Consider the following 18,486-nt stretch of genomic DNA (forward strand, 5'->3'; position numbering starts at 1 on the left):
CTGTACTTTAATAAAGATATTCAATAAACAGCCATTGTACTCCACGTTGGCATGTAGCAAACTCTACCATAAAAGGGAACTGTACGATGAAATCAAGGTGGCGTTAGGGGCAAGGTAATGGCTTTTCTGGCTAATGTGTGAGGTTATGCAGTCTGTCTGCAAAATGACTGGCCATCAGGTTTTTAATCTGTCTAGGTTTTAGACTTTTAAGAAAGCATCTAAGGTTGATAGACACACTAAGAGTTTGAGACAGACAGCTAATGTCAGCTTGCATTGAAGGTACACAGTATAGCTGTGAGATTCTGTCATCAACTTAACAAGACTAGTTGCTTCACAGGCTATCATTGTACAGCCAATTTGCTTCACAGACTATTCATAGCAGACTTCTTCACCACTACCGAACAACCCAAACGGCCTCCTTCTTCAAAGACTGCAATTTCCCCACCGACGTGGTCAACAATGCTCTCCACCACATCTCCTCCACTTCCTGCACCTCCGCCCTTGAACCCCGCCCCTCCAATTGCCATCAGGACAGAACCCCACTGGTCCTCACCTTCCACCCACTCAAACTCTGGATACATCGTATCATCCTCCGTCATTTCCGCCACCTCCAAACAGACCCCACCACCAAGGATATATTTCCCTCCCCACCCCTATCAGCGTTCCGGAGAGACCACTCCCTCCGCAACTCCCTTGTCAGGTCCACACCCCCCACCAACCCAACCTCCACTCCCGGCACCTTCCCCTGCAACCGCAAGAAGTGCAAAACCTGCGCCCACACCTCTCCCCTAACATCCCTCCAAGGCCACAATGGATCCTTCCATATCCATCGCAAATTCACCTGCACCTCCACACACATCATTTACTGTATCCGCTGCACCCGATATGGTCTCCTCTACATTGGGGAGGCAGGCTGCCTACTTGCGGAACATTTCAGGGAACACCTCTGGGACACCCGCACCAACCAACCCAACCGCCCCATGGCTGAACACTTTAACTCCCCCTCCCACTCCGCCAAGGACATGCAGGTCCTTGGCCTTCTCCATTGACAGACCCTGACCACACAACGCCTGGAGGAAGAGCGCCTCATCTTCCACCTAGGAACCCTTCAACCACACGGGATGAATGTAGATTTCTCCAGCTTCCTCATTTTCCTCCCACCTTATCTCAGTCCCACCCCCCGGATTCAGCACGGCCCTCTTGACCTGCAATCATCTTCTCGACCTCTCCGCCCCCACCCCCTCTCCGGCCTATCACCCTCACCCTCACCTCCTTCCACCTATTGTATTCCCAGCGCCTCTCCCCCAAATTCCCTTCCCCCTACCTTTTATCTCAGCCCGCTTGGCACACCAGTCTCATTCCTGAAGAAGGGCTTATGCCCGAAATGTCGATTCTCCTACTCCTTGGATGCTGCCTGGCCTGTTGTGTTTTTCCAGCACCACATTTTTCAACTCTGGTCTCCAGCATCTGCAGTCCTCACTTTCTCCTATTCATAGCAGAGCCAGGTTAGCTTGTAGAATGAGAGAACTCAGTAATTTAAATCCTTTATAAAATATAGCCTCTGCAAGCAATTTCCCTGTGGTAAAAGAATTGTAAGATGTCTACCTGTAATTTTAGTTATGCATTGGATTGGCTGGTGCTGTGCAGCTCTGATGTGGTCTGGTATCTTTCAACAAAGCAAAGCAACGCATAAATGTGACTTGTGAGGAAAGTAGAAACCCAGAACAAATGGCAGAAATGCATGGGTGTGCCTTCAACTAATTGGTGAAGATTTTCTGATTTAAGAAACTTTGTAATCTTTGATGAAATGTGTTAGCTGTTGAGTTCTTATCTCTTCTTAGGTGTTTTCAACCAAAGACAGAAAGCAGCTCTGGGATCCAATCAGTAAAGATTGTAAAAGAAAAGGAATAATGATTTGGTTTGCTGATTTGGTACATGATATTATGTGATTGCACGATAGAATCTTGTAATCATTTGTCTCCCTTGTGATCTGTAAATATCCCTTGCCACCTGGATGCATATCACTATTTTGCTAAATGTATTCTTGATGATCACTTCTTTCTTTGGTGTTTCTTGAAATGTTACAGCACGGTTCCCAAATGTTCAACAGATTTCTCAGGAAGCTTACTACATAGCTAGGAGTTTGTGATCCTTGCAAAAGTTAGTTTACCAAATCTCAGAAGAATGTGAAAGGTCTTTGTCTAAACCAGAAACTTTGAAAAATAACTGTAGTGGAGAAAAAACTTATGTAGCGTGCAACTTACTGGCCCACCTTCCAAGATTTAGAGCAACAAGTCATCTTCAGAAGTTTATGTCATTTCCCTTTGCAAATAAAAATTCCATGATGCGGATTTTTGGCTTTCTACAATGTACAAGTTTGGCTGAGGTCTCCTTATCCAGCCATTGATCTAAAAGCAGAAATCTACATTATTATTTGCCTTTATAAATTGCAAACAGGCTGGACAGCTTAGCTCGGTGTTTTCAAACTTCTACCTATTGTGACTCCATTTCAAGGCTTGAAAATTTGTTGTGACCCTTTAGCAAGAACTAGAGAACTTTGAGGGTGAACGAAAAAGAAAGACCTTTTGAGAGTAAGGTAAGTTGGCCATTAGTGCTTCAGAGTTCATGCCTCCAAAATTTCAACTGCACTATAAGAAGCTCCAGCATGTCTTCTACACTTTAGTAAATGTTCAGCAAGTTTAGAATCATCTGCTAGGTGCTTACATCAGCCAATCTGAGCGGTTTTGGGCTCCAAACTACAAGTCTACACTTCTTCCTGTTCTCTGATTCTTATTTTAATGAGGCTTTTACTATCTCACTATATCTGTTTGGTATTCACAGAGATGGTACAGAAAACATGCACGCACACAAAGCTTTGCAGAGCCATGTCACAGAAGCTGCCCAGAACAAAGATGGCATTGTCATGGAATGGCATTAAAGCTCAAGAAGGCGCAAGTTGCAAAAGAAAAGTAATACATCTCTGTGCTTTTGCATTGTAATAACCCACAATAGATTCCTGAAATGTTAAAGCCTGTTTTTGATCTTGAGTTTGTTTTAAAATAAGCAGGGAGGTATCACATTGGCAGGCATTTATTCAGATTCTAGGAATGTTCAGCTAATAGAGTTGAACAGTTACTATCATTGCCATTCCTTTTCTATTTTTTATTAACTTTTCTATTTTTATTAACTTTTTTTCCATTGTCTGTTTTAAGTACCTGTGATCCTTGAGCAAATTGCTAATGATTAAATGATCACTCCAAATAAAATATGAAACCTGATAAAGGGCTCTACGTTCAATAATTACATAATATACAATACTCAGTGAGACAAATTTGCAATAAAATGGAATAACCTGATAATTCACCCTTGTACCATCGATTCAAATCCAGCTGAGGGATAAACATCTCTCTCTCTCTCTCTCCCTCTGCTGGCTGTAACATCCCGATATGTAGTAGAAAGGAAACACATTATACAAATAGTCAATGATGTGAAGACTATCATTCTATTTTCTGTTTCTTTGATTGTGGACTAAAATGGAAATAGGTTTGTTTTAAAACCAAGGGCTATGGAAAGAAGTACTGTACTTTTAAACACAAGTTACTGTAATTCATTATGTATAATGTCTGCATTGCTACTTTGTTCAAGAAATAGGGATAAATGTAGATAGCACAGCACCAGTCAGGAGCATTGGAGTTGTAGACTTAAATTTGGCCAGCAACAAGCAGCTGATTGGTTTGTGCAGCTGCCAAAGCATGGGGAGCTGATCAGCTCATGGATGTGAACAACACAGGGAGAAGTATTTGTATTGCTGAGGGGGCAGGTTATGAGTGTGCAATTCTCTCTGCAGTTGAAAAATGTGATGCTGGAAAAACACAGCAGGCCAGGCAGCATCCGAGGAGCAGGAGAATCGACGTTTCGGACATAAGCCCTTCTTCAGGAATCCTGAAGATGGGCTTATGCCCGAAACGTCGATTCTCCTCCTCGGATACTGCCTGGCCTGCTGTGTTTTTCCAGCATCACATTTTTCAACTCTGGTCTCCAGCATCTCACTTTCTCCTAATTCTCTCTGCAGTAAAGATATCTGTAATCTGAAGAAAACCAACTACTTTCTCCCTCCAGTTGCTGAAAGCTCGAGTCTTTAACCAGTAACTAAGACTCTTAGTTAGTATCCCAATCACCCCATGTCTCCTGCAAAGAAATGAAAGAACCTGGAGAAAGGAGATTGAAGAATAGAAGGTCTTACAACCAAGTAGCAAGAGTAAGACACTTGGCCTTCAAGCCTGCCCCGCTTATTTGTCTTTTTCAGTTCGTGTGTATGTGTAGGGATTTTAAAAGGTGTTTAGAGTTTTAGTTGGTAGGGGCCATATCTTGATAGTTCATAGCTGTTTACTCATGATTAAAATGTGCTTACTTGTAATAAGTAATCATTTTTGTTAATTACTGGAACTTATTCAATGTTTTCTGGTAGCTTGATTCCAACAGACTGTTAAATCAGAGACTTTGAATGCATTGATTAAATTTTGTGGCAATGCTGGGAGTAATGGTACTTGAGAATCTGCACACTTTCCCAAAGGGGTTGTAACAGTGAGTTCAATCCATAAAGGAAATTTATTTAAAAGGGGCCAAGTCAGTTTATGACCCTGTCACTTAATGCTTTAGAAATGCTGTAAATGAAATGCAAAGGGAGGGAAAAGCCATTGGGTTATATAATCAACCATGATGATAATGAAAAGTAGACAAAAAGGAAAAAAAGAAAGATAAATTAAAATGAAAGGTGGAGCAGGCTTGAAGGGCCAAATGGCCTACTCCTGCTCCTATTTTCTATGCTTCTACATTGAGGTAACCCCAGAGGTGACATGCTGTTCCAAAATTATAATTTTTGCTGACATCACCACATTATCTACACATGCGCATCTTTGCTAGCTAACTTGGTATGAGCAAGACACACTTCATAACTGGTGTTGATGCTTGTCAATTACAGTATATTGCGCTTTTTCTCAGTACCGTCTTTTCACTAACAATGGATTGGACAATTTGGCCAGTTATTCCAATCACTAGAATGTCATTGGAGTAGCATAGACTGGAGTTTGATATAGGGACCTTGCAAAATCCCAGGCACACAAGTTTATGGGAATTGACAAGGCAATTAAAGATACTAATGGACAATGTTTCTGCATTTGGAAACCTCTGAAAGATTCCATTAAATTTGGAGGGATGTGTTTCCGTGAATTGATTTAGTTTCCCTACTTGGTACCCTCGCCACCTGACACCTACACTTACTTACCCTTTCACAGTAGCTGTCAAAATGGCTGGCTCTGCTACTGGACATTTAAATCACAGAGCAGAGCACTACTACATAAGTAGATGTAGCTTCTCCTCTGATGGATTTGTACATTTTTGGACAGGTACATAACAGGAGACCCCTGTCCAGGAATCTCCAGTGCCATCTAAAGTTGTGTGAGAAAGTTTTAACCTAATCAGGATGGAAATAGGGTTTCTGACCCTGACTGGGACAAAACCCTTCTAAATCTGGACTTCTCAGGACCCTGCCTCGAAGCCATGTAGATATGCCTGTTGAGTAGGTAAATCTTGTCAGAAGGTGGGTAGAGCACCTGCTGGGATTCAGGTCAGAATCGAGGCTTGAACTCAGAAGAACTGAGCTGAATTTTATTTACGACTACCCTCCAGGCGCAGTGGAGGGACTTGAGACTGAGTAATGTAAATAGATTCTGAGTAATTTCTAGTGCTGTTGCTGCATACAAAGCAGGGAAAATGGCTTTGATGTTCCGTTGGAAAGACGTAAAAAGGAAAGGAATGGAATTTGTTTAAATTGGATTGCTTTATGAAAGGATTACTGTGAGGAGGTTGCCGCTTGTGAAAGGGGAAGTAATCTGATTTACTGCTAATGAGAGAAAATCTGCTAATTAGCAACAGAATTTTGTTCATTGCAGAAATACACACACACCTGATTTCTAAAGTTGAGCTTACAGTTCGTTACACTCTGTCTCTTCCCAAATGAAAATTCTGACCTTGGGATGTTGGAGCAATAATCAAACAAAATGCCCATTCTCACCAAGTCATCTTTGACAGTATATTTTTTTTATTTCAAAAATATACTTTATTCATAAAAAATATTTTGATATCTATACAATTGGTGATGCCTTTCATATGTATACATTGCATTTCTTTACATACAGAGATCGGAATAAATCATTCGTATATACAAGTCTGTATGTTGACCGTCTGGATATTTTGCTGAGGCATCAGCAGAGCCAAATTACTGGGTGGGCCCCCTGTTCTTCTTAGGCAGGCAGACACTATACAGTGGTCTTTCCCCACCACGCCTTGGTGCAGCTGCCCCAAGCTTCAGCATGTCTCAACACTTAGATCTGGACCTTGGAATGTGCCGATCTGCAACACTCAGTCAGGGTTAACTCCTTCAGCTGGAAGATTAACAGGTTTCGGCAGACTAAAGAGTGTCTTTCATCGAGTTGATGATCCTGCAGGCACAGTTGATGTTCGTCTCAGTGTGCATCCCGGGGAACAGACCGTAGAGCACGGAGTCTCGCGTCACGGAACTGCTTGGGATGAACCTCGAAAAACACCTCTGCATTCCTCTCCAGACTTTCTTTGCATAGGCACATTCCAGAAGGAGGTGTGTGACAGTCTTGTCCTCTCCACAGCCGCTTTGAGGACAGCATGCGATGGGGCAGAGAGTCCGGGCGTGCATGAAGGATCTCACTGGCAGAGCCTGTCTCACCACCAGCCAAGCCATGTCTTGGTGCTTGTTTGAAAGTTATAGCAATGAGGCATTCTGCCAAATGACTTTGACAGTCTGCCCAGCGAACTGCTCGACAGGATCCACCCTCTCCTTTTCCCAAAGGGTCTCAAGGACACTACGTGCTGACCACTTCCTGATGGACTTGTGGTCAAAGGTGTTTTTCTTCATAAATTTCTCCACAAAGGGCAGGTGGTACGGAATGGTCCAACTGCTTGAAGCGTTCCGTGGCAGCGAGACCAGGCCCAACCTTCGCAACACCAGGGACAGGTAGAACCTCAATACATACTGACACTTGGTGTTTGTGTACCGGGGATCCATGCACAGCTTGATGCAGCCACACACAAAGGTGGCCATCAGAGTGAGGGTGGCATTGGCTGTGTTTTTTTCTCCCATTGCCAGATCTTTATACATGGTGTCCCTTTGGACTCAGTGCATCTTTGATCTCCACATGAAGTGGAAGATGGCCCGGGTGACTGCGGTGGCACAGGTTCTAGGAATAGGCCAGAACTGTGCCGCATATAACAACAATGATAGTACCTCACACCTGATGACCAGGTTTTGACCTCCGATGGAGAGCGACCGTTGCTCCCATCTGCCTAGTTTCTGCCTCACTTTACTAATATGCTCTTCCCAAGACTTGGTGCATGCCCCAGCCCCTCCAAACCAAATACCCAGAACCTTTGGGTGGTCAGTCCTGAAGGTGAAGGGGATAGAGGATTGATTGGCCCAGTTCACAAAGAGCATGGCCTAACTCTTGCCTCGGTTTACCTTGGCCCCCAAGGCCTGTTCAAACTGGTCACAGATGCACGAGTCTGTGCATGGACAGCGGATCCGAGCAGAAAACGGCGACATCATCCATGTACACGGAGGCCTTAACCTGTAGGCCCCCGCTGCCATGAATAGTCACCCCTCTCTGGCTCGCATCCTTCCTGATGGACTCGGCAAATGGCTCTATGCAGCACACAAACAAGGCAGGAGAGAGAGGGCAGCCCTGCCTGACTCCAGATCTGACTGGGAAGCTGTCTGATTCCCACCCATTGATTGAGACTGCACTGACAGTATTGATGTAGCGCAGCCGGATCCAATTGCAGATTCCCACCCCAAAGCCCATTTTGGAGAGAACATCTCTCATATACGGATGCGATATCCTGTCAAAGGCTTTCTCCTGGTCCTGGCTGATGAGGCAGGTGTCCACCCCCCTATCCTGCACATAGACAATCGTATCCCTAAGGAGTGCGAGACTCTCAGCAATCTTCCTGCCCATTATAGCACAGGTTTGGTCAAGGTGAATCACCAATCCCAAAGCAGACCTGACCCAGTTGGTGATGACCTTTGACAAGATTTTGTAATCCACGTTTAATAGTGAGATTGGTCTCCAATTTCTGATTTCCTCCCTCTCCCCCTTATGCTTGTAGATGAGGGTGATGATGCCTTTCCTCATGCATTTGCTCATGGTACCTGTCAGGAGCATACTGACATACATCTCCAGCAGGTCCTGGCCAATCTAGTCCCATAGAGCAGAATAGAGCTCGACTGGTAAGCCATCGCTTCTGGGAGTTTTATTCTTTTCGAAGGACTTGAGGGCCTTGGTCAGCTCATCCAGAGATAGCAGCTGGTCCAGCCTCTCCCGTGTTCTGTCGTTTAAAACCTCCATTATAGAGGACAGGAACGACTGGGAGGCCGCGCTGTCAGTTGGCTTTGAGTCAGACAGACTAGCATAGACAGATTTGCTGATCCTCATGACGTCAACCTGAGATGACATTACCAAGCCATGTTCTTCCTTCAGGCTACTGAACACGGAGGTCTCTTTGTGCACCTTCTGGAAGAAGAAACGTGAGCATGTCTCGTCCTGCTCCACAGAGCGGACCCTGGACCGGAAGATTATCTTGGAGAACTCCAAGACAAAGAGCAAGGCTTGCTGGCCCTTCACCTCCTGGAGGTCCTCCTTGACATCAACTCCCATCGTCTGCAGCAGGAGCAGGTTCTGCATACTTTCCTGGAGTTGGGACAGCTTTCCCTGCCTCTCTCTCGCCTCCTGAACACCTTTGAGGATGAAAAACCTTTTGATGTTCCCTTTTACTGTTTCCCACCAGTCTGCTGGAAACTCAAAGAGGGCCTTCATGGTTCTCCAACCTGTGTAATCCTCTTGAGCTCCTCAATGTTTCCTGGGGTCAACAACTTTGTGTTCAGTTTCCACGTTCCCTTACCCGCCCGCTGCTCATCCTGTAGGTGACAGTCAGGCAGCAGGAGGCAGTGGTCAGAAAAGAACACCAGTTTGATGTCGATGGCTCTGATCTTTGGCAGTATATGCTAAACCTGTGATCTCTATCAGCTAGAAGAACAAGGCCCAAACGCATACGGGAATTCACTACCTGCAAGCTCCCCACCTACTTTCTCAGTCAGGTTAGGGAGACAGTGGTCCAATGGTTAGTAATCTAGAGGTCCGGATCCACCTTAGTAATAGTGAGACTTGAAGACAATAACGAATCTGGAAAGTGACAGATGGCCTAACAGTAACCCACTATAAATTAATTAAAAGCCTACTTGTTTAACAAATGTCTTTTCAGGAGAAAAATCTGCCATCCTTACCTAGTCCAGCCTGCAGGTCAATCCAGGCTTACAGTTGACTCTTAACTGCCATCTGTTAAGCAATAAATAATGTCCCAGCCAGTAATAGTCATAGAGATGTACAGCACAGAAACAGACCCTTCAGTGCAACTTGTCAATGCCGACCAGATATCCCAACCTAATCAAGTCCCACTTGCCATCACCCGGCCCATATCTCTCTAAACCCTTCATTTTCATATACCCATCCAGACACCTTTCAAATGTTGCAATTGTAGCAGCCTCCACCACTTCCTCTGGCAGCTCATTCCATATACACATCACCTTCTGTGTGAAAAAGTTGCCCCTTTAGGTCCCTTTTATACCTTTCCCCTCACCCTAAACCTATGCCCTCGAGTTCTGGACTCCAGGACACCAGGGAAAAGACTTTGTCTATTTATCCTATCCATGTCCCTCATGATTTTGTAAACTTCTATAAGGTCACCCCTCAACTTCCGCTCCACGGAAAACAGCCCCAGCCTGTTCAGCCTCTCCCAATAGCTAAAATCCTCCAACCCTGGCAACGTCTTTATAAATCTTTTCTGAACCCTTTCAAGTTTCACAACATCTTTCCGATAGGAGGGAGACCAGAATTGCACGCAATATTCCAACAGTGGCCTAACCAATGTCCTGTACAGCCGCAACATGACCTCCCAACTCCTGTACTCAGTACTCTGACCAATAAAAGAAACATACCAAACACCTTCTTCAATATTCTATCTACCTGCGACTCCACTTTCAAGAAGCTATGAACCTGCACTCCAAGGTCTCTTTGTTCAGCAACATTCCCTAGGACCTTATCAGTAAGTGTATAAATCCTGCTAAGCTTTGCTTTCCCAAAATGCAGCACCTTGCACTTATCTGGATTAAACTCTATCTGCCACTCTCAGCCCATTGGCCCATCTGGTCAAGAACCTGTTGTAATCTGAGGTAACCTTCTTCGCTGTCTACTACACCTCCAATTTTGGTGTCATCTGCAAACTTACGAACTACACCTCCTATGTTGATATCCAAATCATTTATGTAAATGACAAAAAGTAGTGGACCCAGCACTGATCCTTGTGGCACTCCACTGGTCACAGGCCTCCAGTCCGAAAAATAACCCTCCACCACCACCCTCTGTCTTCTACCTTTGAGCCAGTTCTGTATCCAAATGGCTAGTTCTCCCTGTATTCCGTGAGATCTAACCTTGCTAACCAGTTTCCCATGGGGAACCTTGTCGAACGCCTTACTGAAGTCCGTATAGATCACAGCTACCACTCTGCCCTCATCAATCCTCTTTGTTCCTTCTTCAAAAAACTCAATCAAGTTTGTGAGACATGATTTCCCACGCACAAAGCCATGTTGACTATCCTTAATCAGTCCTTGCCTTTCCAAATGCATGTACATCCTATCCCTCAGGATTCCCTCCAACAACTTGCCCACCACTAGCGTCAGGCTCACTGGTCTATAGTTCCCTGGCTTGTCCTTACCACCCTTCTTAAACAGTGGCACCACGTTAGCCAACCTCCTGTCTTCTGGCACCTCACCTGTGACTATTGATGATACAAATATCTCAGCAAGAGGCCCAGCAATCACTTCCAAAAGTGGCTTAACCAATGTCCTGTACAGCTGCAACATGACCTCCCAACTCCTGTACTCAATACTCTTGACCAATAAAGGAAAGCATACCAAACGCTTTCTTCACTATCCTATCTACCTGCGACTCTACATTCCAGGCGCTATGAACCTGCACTCCAAGGACTCTTTGTTCAGCAACACTCCATAGTGTATAAGTCCTGTTCTGACTTGCTCTCCCAAAATGCAGCACCTTGCACTTATCTGGATTAAACTCTATCTGCCACTCTCAGCCCATTGGCCCATCTGGTCAAGAACCTGTTGTAATCTGAGGTAACCTTCTTCGCTGTCTACTACACCTCCAATTTTGGTGTCATCTGCAAACTTACGAACTATACCTCCTATGTTGATATCCAAATCATTTATGTAAATGACAAAAAGTAATGGACCCAGCACTGATCCTTGTGGCACTCCACTGGTCACAGGCCTCCAGTCCGAAAAAAAACCTCCACCACTACCCTCTGTCTTCTACCTTTGAGCCAGTTCTGCATCCTAATGGCTAGTTCTCCCTGTAATCCAGGAAATCTAACCTTGCTAACCAGTCTCCTATGCGGAACCCTATCAAACATCTTACTGAAGTTCATATAGATCAAGTCCACCACTCTGCTCTCATAAATCCTCTTTGTTACATTTTTCCATGTACAAAGTCATGTTGACTTTCCACATAAGTGTAAACCCTGTCCTTCAGGATTCCCTCCAACAACTTGCTCACCACTGATGTCAAGCTCACCAGTCTGTAGTTCCCTGGCTTGTTCTTAACTTTCTTAAATAGTGGTACCACATTAGCCAACCTCCAGTCTTTAGGCACCTCACCTGTGACTATCGATGATAGAAATATCTCCGCAAGGGACCCAGCAATCACTTCCCTAGCTTCCCACGGAGTTCTAGGGTACACCTGATCAGGTCCTGGGATTTATCCACATTTATGCATTTCAAGACATCCAGCACTTTATCTTCTGTAATATGGACGTTTTTCAAGATGTCACCAACTATTTCCCCATATTCTATATCTTCCATGTCCTTCTCCACAGTAAACACTGATGCAAAATACTCATTTAGTATCTCCCCATCTCCTGCTGTCCGCACAAAGGCTGCCTTGTTGATCTTTGAAGGGCCATATTCCCTCCCTAGTTACCCTTTTGTCCTTAATTTATTTGTAAAAATCCTTTGGATTCTCCTTAACCCTATTTGCCAAAGCTATCTCATGTCCCCTTTTTGCCCTCTGATGTCGTTCTTAAATATACTCCTACTGCCTTTATACTCTTCTAAGAATTTACTTGATCTCTCCAGTCTTAACCTGACATATGCTTCCTTCTTTTTCTTAACCAGACCCTCAATTTCTCCAGTCATCCAGTAGTCCCTACACTTACCAGCCTTTCTTTTCACCATAACAGGAATATATTCTCTCTGGACTCTCATTATCTCATTTCTGAAGGCTTCCTATTTTCCAGTCGCCCCTTTACCTGCAAACACCTGTCCCAATCAGCTTTTGAAAGTTTTTGCCTAATACCTTCAAAATTAGCTTTCCTCCAATTTAGAACTTCAACTGCTAAATCTAGCCTTTTGCATCACTATTTTAAAACAAACAGAATTATGGTCACTGGCCCCAAAATACTCCCCCGCTGACACCTCAGTCACCCTCCCTGCCTTATTTCCCAAGAGTAGGTCAAGTTTCATAACTCCTCTAGTAGGTACATCCACATATTGAATCAGAAAATTTTCTTGTACACTCTTAACACATTCTTCTCCATCTAAGCCCTTAACATTATGGCAGTCCGAGTCTATGTTTGGAAAGTTAAAAACCTTCCTACCCGAACCACCCTATTATTCTTACAGATAACTGAAATTTCCTTACAAATTTGTTTCTCAATTTCTCGCTGACTATTAGGCGGTCTATAATACAATCCCAATAAGGTGATCGTCCCTTTCTTATTTCTCAATTCCATGCAAATAACTTCCCTGGATGTATTTTCAGGAATATTCTCCTTAAGTACAGCTGTAACGTTATCTTTTATCAAAAACGTCACTCCCCCTCCTCTCTTGTCTCCCTTTATATCTTTCCTGTCGCATTTGTATTCTGGGACGTTAAGCCGCCAGTCCTGTCCATCCTTGAGCAGTGTTTCTGTCATTGCTATGATATCCAAGTCCCATGTTCCTAACCATGCCCTAAGTTCATCTATCTTCCCTGTTAGGTCTCTTCCATTGAAATAAATGCAGTTTAATTTATCAGTCCAACCTTGTTATCTGCTTTGTCCCTGCTTGCCCTGACAGTTTGACTTGCTTCTTTTCTCAAATATACCAGTCTCAGTTTGATCTCTTTATCTCCCTGGGTCCAACCCCCCTCCCCCACTTACAAGTTTAAATCCTCCTGAGCAGCTCAAGCAAATCTCCCTGCCAGTATATTAGACCCCTTCCAATTCAGGTTCAATCCATCCTTCTTGTACAGGTGACTTCTATGCCATAAGAGATTCCAGTGATCCAAAAATGTGAATTCTTCTCCCATATACCAGCTTCTCAGCTACGCATTCATCTGCTCTATCCTCCTATGCCTATCCTCATTAGCTCGTAGCACCAGGAGTAAACCAGATATTACTACCCTCGAGGACCTCCTTTTTAAATTCCTGCCTAACCTTCTATATTCTCCCTTCAGAATCTCATCCTTTTCCTTTCCTATGGCAGTTCCAATGTGTACAATGACCTCCTGCTGGTCCATCTCTCCTTTGAGAACATTCTGCACCCTCTCTGAGACATTCCTGATCCTGGGACCGGAGAGGCAACACACCATTTTGATTTTTCCCTGCTGACCGCAGAAACATGTATCTGTGCCTCTGACTAGAGAATCCCCGAACACAATTGTGGGTGGCACGGTGACACAGTGGTTAGCACTGCTGCCTCACAGCGCCAGAGACCCGGGTTCAATTCCCGCCTCAGGCGACTGACTGTGTGGAGTTTGCACGTTCTCCCCGTGTCTGCGTGGGTTTCCTCCGGGTGCTCCGGTTTCCTCACACAATCCAAAAGATGTGCAGGTCAGGTGAATTGGCCATGCTAAATTGCCCGTAGTGTTAGGTAAGGGGTAAATGTAGGGGTAGGGGTATGGGTGGGTTGCACTTCGGCGGGGCGGTGTGGACTTGTTGGGCCGAAAGGCCTGTTTCCACACTGTAAGTAATCTAATCTAATCTAATCTAATCTAATCTAATCTAATCTAAACAATCGATTGCTTGGAACCCGACATACCTCGCATGACATTGGAATCTGTCTTGATACCAGAAGCTTGGCTGTTCGTGTTACAAGGCACGAAGAAAGCTAGGTAACTGTTTGAAGGGGGAAAAACAGTCAGTGCGGGGATCCCTTGTGGTCATTCCCCTGAAAAACACGTATACCGTTTTGGATACTGTTGGGGGGGATGACTTACCAGGGGTATGCATTGGGGTGCAGGTCTCTGGCACAGAATTGGCGCTATTGCACAGAAGGGAACGAGGGAATGAAGGAGAGTGTTAGTCATTGGGGACTCAATAGTTAGAGGGTCAGATAGAAGGTTTGTTGGGAACAAACGAGACACACGGTTGGTGAGTTGCCTTCGAGGTGCCAGGGTCCGTGACATCTCGGATCATGTCTTTGGGGTCCTGAAGGGAGAGGGTGACCAGCCTCAAGTCGTGGTCCACATAGGTATCAACAACATAGGTAGAAAGAGGGATAGGGATGTAAGGCAGGATTTCAGGGAGCTAGGGTGGAAGCTGAGAGCTAAAACAAACAGAGTTGTTATCTCTGATTTGTTACCTGTGCCACGTGATAGCGAGGCAAGGAATAGGGAGAGATATCAGCTGAACACGTGGCTGCAGAGATGGTGCAGGAGGGAGGGTTTCAGGCATATGGATAATTGGGGCTCATTCTGGGGAAGGTGAGACCTCACTTAAACCAGAGGGGTACTAAACTTCTGGGTGAGAAATTTGCTGGTGCTATTCAGGTGAGTTTAAACTAGCTCGGTAGGGGAACGGCCACCTGAGCTGTAGTTCCAGTGCACAGGAGGATGAGAGTAGGGAGGGCATGGACAGGATTTCATGGTCACAGGAACATGCTGGCAGACAGCAAGCTGGTTTGAAATGTGTCTACTTCAACGCCAGAAGTATTCAAAATAAGGTAGGTGAGCTTGTAGCATGGATAGGTAGCTGGGACTTCGATGTTGTGGCCATTTTGGATACATAGATAGAGCAGGGTCAGGAATGGATGTTGCAGGTTCCAGGGTTCAGATCTTTCATTAAGAACGGGAAGGCGGTAAAAGAGGGGGAGGTGTGGCCTTGCTAGTCAAGGACAGTATAATGATGGCTGAAAAACCTTTGACAAGGACTCGTCTTCTGAGGTAGTATGGGCTGAGGTTGGAAGCAGGGGAGGAGAGGTCACACTGCTGGGGGGTTTTTATAGACCTCCGCAGAGTTCCAGGGAGGTGGAGAAGAGAATCGGCAAAGGAGAACCCTAAAGCTTTCTATAGGTATGCGAGGAATAAAAGGATGACTAGGATAGGAATAGGGCCAGTTTTTACATAGTAATAGGGCCAGTCAAAGACAAAAGTGGGAAGTTGTGTGTGGTCCTGTGGAGATCGGAGAGGTACTAAACAAGTATTTCTCATCGGTTTTCACTTAGGAAAAGGAGAATATTGTCAAGTAGAAGAATGAGATATGAGATATTAGACTAGAAAAGATTGAGGTTAGTAAGGAAGAGGTGTTATCAATTCTAGAAGGAAGAAAAGTAGACAAGTCTGGGCAGGATGGGATTTATCCAAGGATTTTCTGGGAAGCTGGGGAGGAGGTGTTGGAGTCTTTGGTTTTGATCTTTGAGTTGTCATTGTCTACAGGTTTAGTACCAGTGGAATGGAGGGTTACAAATGTTGTGCCCTTGTTCAAGAAGGGCAGCAGAGATGACCCAGGTAACTATAGACCAATCAGCCTTACGTCTGTTGTAGGAAAAAATTTGGAAAGGATTATTAGAGATAGAATTTATAATCATCTAACAAGCAACAATTTCATTGCAGATAGTCAACATGGTTTCATCAAGTGCAGGGTCATGTCTCACAAACCTCATTGAATTTTTTAAGAAGGTGACCAAGCATGTGGATGTAGTAGGGTAGTTGACATGGTGACATGGACTTTAGTAAAGCCTTTTTATAAGGGTCCACATGGTAGGCTGTTGGAGAAAATGCAGAGGCATGACATTGAGGGTGATTTAGCAGCTTGGATTAGAAACTGGCTTTCTGTAAGCAGGCAGTGAGTGGTGGTTGATGGGAAATATTCAGCCTGGAGACTGGTTATTAGTGGTGTGCCACAAAGGATCTGTTTTGGGACCACTGCTGTTTGTCATTTTTATAAATGACTTAGACGCAGGCATAAGCGGATGGGTTAGCAAATTTGCAGATGATACTAAAGTTGGTGGAGTAGTGGACAGTGTGGAAGAATGTTGCGGGTTGCAGGGAGACATGGAGAAACTGCAGAATTGGGCCGAGAGGTGGCAAATGGAGTTCAATGCAGATAAATGTGAGGTGATTCACTTTGGTAAGAATAACAGAAAGGCAGAATACTGGGTCAATGGAAAGATTCTTGGTAGTGCTGATGTGGAGAGGGATCTTGGAGTCCATGTACATGGACCCCTAAAAGGTACCACCCAGATTGATAGTGCTGTTAAGAAGGCATATAGTGTGTTAGGTTTTATTGGGAGAGGGATTGAGTTCCGGAGCCTTAATGTCATGCTACAACTATACAAAACTCAAGTGTGGCCGCACTTGGAAAATTGTGTACAGTTCTGGTCACTCCATTACAGGAAGGATGTGGAAGCATTGGAAAAGGTGCAGAGGAGATTTACCAGGATGTTACCTGGTCTGGAGGGAAGGTCTTATGAGGAAAGGCTGAGAGACTTGGGTCTGTTCTCATTGGAAAGAAGACAGATAAGATGGGATTTGGTAGAGGCATACAAGATGATCAGAGGATTAGATATGGTAGACGGTGAAAGGTTTTTTTTCTAGGATGATGACATCAGCATGTATGAGGGGGAATAGCTACAAATTGAGGGGTGATAGATTTAAGACAGATGTCAGAGGTAGATTCTTTACTCAGAGTGGTAAGAGCGTAGAATGCCCTGCCTGCTAATGTAATTAACTCAGCCACATTACAGGTATTTAAACAATCCTTAGATAAGCACATGGATGATGATGGGATCGTGTAGGGAGATGGGCTTAGATTAGTTCACAGGTTGATGCAACTTTGAGGGCCAAAGGGCCTGTTCTGCGCTGTATGGTTCAATGCTTTAGTTCTAAAATCATTCACCCCCACTACATTTTCCAAAAAACATATTTGTTTGAAATGGAGATAGCCACAGAAGACCCCTGTACTACCTGCCTACCTCTCCTATCATTCTTGGAGTTAACCCATCTACCTGACTGCATCTGCGGTTTTTATCCCTTCTTATATCTGCCATCCATCTTGCTTTACACTCCCTTGCTCTTGTAAATTTCTCATTGCCTCTAACTGTCGCTCCAACCGATCCATTCGATTTGACAGGATTCGCAACCAACAACATTTATTGCAGATATAAGCCTCAGTAACCTGTAAACTCTCTCGAAACTCTCGCATTTACAAGAAGAGCATATCAACCTACTAAAGGCCATTTTGCTCCTTCTAATCTACAGACCCAGAAAATAGTACTGTCCTATTGCTCTATAAAACATTGCTCCAGGCTATCTTAATACTTATGGCTTATCTGTTTCTGTGCTGTGACCTGTCCCAAACAGGTTCCTCCAAGATCAGTTGTGAATTTCGTTGTTTGTTAAGTTTTCCTAGACACACTCCGATGTCCAGCAATGCATGAAATCAAACAGTAAATGCCAATATCCCATGAACAATATCCCATGATATTGAATCAGCGAGTTGTACAGCATGAAAAGAGACCCTTTGGTCTAACCCATCCATGCCTACCAGATATCTGAAATTAATCTAGTCCCATTTGCCAGCATTTGGCTTATATCCCTCTAAACCCTTCCTATTCATCAACCCATCCAGATGCTGTTTAAATCTTTTAACTGTACCAACCTCCAGCTGTTCCTCTGGCAGCTCATTACATACACACACTGTCCTCTGCATTAAAAAGTTGCCTTTTAGGTCCCTTTTAAATCTTTTCCCCTCACCTTAAACCTGTGCCCTCTAGTATTGGACTCCCCTACCCTGGGAAGACGACCTTGGCTATTCACCTTATCCATGTGCCTCATGATTTTATAAAACTCTATAAGCCTCCATTGCTCTAGGGAAAACAGCCCCAGCGTAATTAGCCTGTCTCTGTAGGTCAAAAACTCCAACCCTAGCAACAAACTTGTAAATCTTTTCTGAACCCTTTCATGTTTCACATCGCCCTTCCTAAAGCAGGGAGATCAGAATTGAACGTAGTATTCCAAAAGTGGCCTGACCAATGTTCTGTATAGTCACAACATGACTTTCCAGCTCATA

The 18,486-nt window shown here is 44.4% G+C and overlaps 1 pseudogene; it reads right to left on the reverse strand.

The window, feature by feature from the left end:
* Positions 1-6,366: 6,366 nt before the first annotated feature.
* On the reverse strand, positions 6,367-8,744 carry LOC148151354 (uncharacterized; annotated as a pseudogene).
* Positions 8,745-18,486: the final 9,742 nt, after the last annotated feature.

Source organism: Chiloscyllium plagiosum, unplaced genomic scaffold (genome assembly GCF_037043375.1).
Source record: "Chiloscyllium plagiosum isolate Xiang-an unplaced genomic scaffold, Cpla_swu_hap1 HiC_scaffold_3, whole genome shotgun sequence".
Lineage (NCBI taxonomy): Eukaryota > Metazoa > Chordata > Chondrichthyes > Orectolobiformes > Hemiscylliidae > Chiloscyllium > Chiloscyllium plagiosum.